The sequence below is a fragment of the Equus quagga genome, chromosome 4 (assembly GCF_021613505.1).
Source record: "Equus quagga isolate Etosha38 chromosome 4, UCLA_HA_Equagga_1.0, whole genome shotgun sequence".
In the NCBI taxonomy this organism is placed as follows: Eukaryota; Metazoa; Chordata; class Mammalia; order Perissodactyla; family Equidae; genus Equus; species Equus quagga.
In genome coordinates, this window is record NC_060270.1 from 89,867,352 (window position 1) to 89,870,577 (window position 3,226).

The following is a 3,226-nucleotide window of genomic DNA, read 5'->3' on the forward strand; positions in this document are numbered from 1 at the left end:
ATTTGTAATAGTCAAATGCTGGAAACAATCTAAGTGTTCTTCAATGGGTGAGGGTTAAGCAAACTTTGGTACACCCATACAACTGAATACTATCAAGTGATAAACAGGAATGAATTATTGATACACGCAAAAAAAAGATTGACTATTGGCTCATGTGGTTGTATTCATACACTTATATTTGCAGTTATATGGTTCAGACCATATTTTAATTTGCTGATAAAATTATTCAATCCCAGGTTCATATGGTTAATGTGTGTGAGAGGAAGAGAGAGAGAGAGAGCGTGAGGCAGAGGCAGACGAGAGAGCATGAGTTACCATTGGATGACAAAGGGTAAGAGAAAGAGGAAGAAAGATAAGAAAAAAGAGAAGGAGAAAAAGAAAGAGAAGAAGGAAAAGGGAAAGGGGAAGGGGGAAATCTTGGCTTTATTCCCACCATGGAGTCATTTATATCTAGTCATGCCTCAAAATTCACCCACTCTAAAAGCTAAGGAGAGTCTTTAGATATTCACAATGCCATCTCTAGCTTATCTCATAGCTTATATCAATTTTGGTGATTTTTATCTACATTTGAGTTTTTAAATTATCTGCTTAACTTTATAAGGCTGAAAATTTCCTTTTTCAATTACTGATTGGAATCTAGATTTTTCAGTTTTGTTCATGCTTTTAAATAGCAATGCAGTCATCACTAGGACGATTACATACATGAATCTGTTATATAAAAAAGGCAGCAAAAACTTTTCTGAATTCAAATGGAAAGTTGGAATTTTCTACTGCTCTCATAGGCTGTCTACCTGATCTATTATATGAAAGTCACTTGATTTTGTAAGTTTCACCAATTACATCTATTTCCACTTCAGCTATTGTATCTGTATAATCTTGTCATATCAGATATGACTGTAGCTTAAAGATGTTGAAGTCATAATTACTTCATACTAATTTATCTTCATCTTCAATAACAGACATAGATTTAAGGCCTTCATGACATTAAGTTTAGTTATCAACATATTTCAGTTGTGAGTTGGAATTCATTAGTATATTGCTTCTGTTTTGGTTACCCTGCTGTCAGTTATATGCCCTGAGTTCAACGCTAATATTTCTGTGTTTAGCTGAGTAAAGGAAGTTTAGGAATCCTACTAATGCCTCTTGATTTTGTTGCTTGCTCTTGAGCATTTATAAGATTCTTCCCTATGGTTCATGTAATTTGATCCTTACAAAAGTACATATGAGGAAGCTCACCACATGTTGTTGTCCTTACTTTAAATGTGATAGAACAGAGGCTAGGAGAGTCACTTGGCTGTTAGATGGCCCTCTTAGAACTAGAATCTTGTTCTACTCTTTCCAGTATCACACACACTCTCTCAATTGTCTTAAATCAAGTAGGCTTCCCTGAGGTAATTTTATGCTTTCCTGCAAACGAGCATTTGAAATACAATATCAGCATGAATTTTTGAATGTCAAAATGCAACCATGTACAAAAACGAACTCAAAATAAATCATAAGTCTAAATGTAAAATTCAAAACTACAAAAATCCTGTAAGATAATAGGAGAAAATCTAGGTGATCTTGGATTTGGTTATGACATCTTAGATACAACACCAAAAGCACATACTATGAAAGAAAAAATTAATGTCAGACTTCACAAAAATTAAAAATTTCTGTTCTATTGCACAGTGAACACCCAAGTGTGCTTTATAGTTCTCTTGGTTTTGAATCTGTGCTAGAGCAATATCTGTTCTTTTCCTCTGCATTGAAAGGACTATTTATCCTTTTAAGTGTATTCAGAAAGTCAGCACATTATATTAAAAAAAAATCTGTTCTGTAAAAGATACCCTTAAAAGAATGAAAGACAAACCACAGACTAAGAGAAAATCTTCACAAAATGCATGTCTGATAAAGTATTTTTACTCAAAATATACAAATAACTCTTAAAACTGGACAATAATAAAATAACCCCTTTAAACAGTAGGTAATAGTTCTAAACAGACACCTCAACAAAGAAGATATAGAGGTGGAAAAAAGCATAAAAAGATGTTCAACATCATAGGTCATTAGGGACTTGCCACTTGAAACCACAATAAGATACCATTATACACCTATGAGAATGTCTAAAATTCAAAACACTGACAACACCAAATGTTAATGAGGATGTGGAGACACAGGAACTCTCATTCATGGGTGATGGGAATACAAAATGGTACAGTCACTTTGAATGACAGTTTGGCAGTTTCTCATAAAACTAAACACACTCTTACCATGTGATCCAGCAATCATGCTCCTTAGTATTTGCCCAAATGAGTTGAAAACTTACGTCTACATAAAAATCTGTACAAAATTACCTACAATAGCTTTATTTATAATTGCCCAAACTTGCAAACAACCAAGATGTCCTCCAAAATATGAATGCATAAATGCAATACATCCATAAAATGGAATATTAATTAGTAATAAAAAGATATGAACTATCAATCCAAAAAAGACATGGCGGATTCTTAAATGCATATTGCTAAGTGAAAGAAGCAAATCTGAAAAAAGCTACATACTGGATGATTCCAGCTATATGGCATCCTTAGTGTGAGGAAGCAGTTTGAAAAAATAGAGCCACATCAGAAAATACGTAGCACAAGGTCCTTTCAATTTTCTGTGCAACTCGTTCCAGAATTAGTAAAGAGGAGGATCTCTAGCTTCTGATTCAACAAGCACATAAAATCTTCATGTAACTGCTCAGAGTGAAAGACAAAGAGACAAATTAGTGATTCTTCTTCACTCAGTGAATCCCCAACACCTTTACTTTCACTCTGATCCATCTACAATAGTTGAAAACAAAAACTGAAATCGTTATACACAGTGAGCACTAAACACAGGCAGTCATCACCTGTACCACAAGAAAATGCGTAAGTGATGTCCAAATGCATTTAGTGTTGCATGTTGTGAAGGATTTTGATTTGGAGCTCCTATCTATTAAAAGTATAACAGCACATGTATATGAGCTAGATATATCCAGATGCAGAAATACATATGTACATTCAAACAGATATATAAGCTTATGAATGCAAAAATGCACACTATCAATGCCTTCGAGCTTAACTTTCCCTATCTAAATTACAATTATGTATATACGAAAATCATAGAATTTAAGCTTTCTCTTCCCTTTCTGAGGTGAGATTATATCTATGCCTATTTACCTTTGATCATGAAGCCCACGGAAAGGGACCGTGTCATCTTCCCC

At 34.0% G+C, this 3,226-nt stretch overlaps 1 non-coding gene across 1 annotated transcript; it reads left to right on the forward strand.

The window, feature by feature from the left end:
• The first annotated feature begins 1,663 nt into the window (after window positions 1-1,663).
• LOC124238801 (small nucleolar RNA SNORA22) lies at window positions 1,664-1,797 on the forward strand. Its single transcript, XR_006888401.1, has one exon. It is a non-coding gene; the product is annotated as a small nucleolar RNA SNORA22 (small nucleolar RNA).
• Window positions 1,798-3,226: the final 1,429 nt, after the last annotated feature.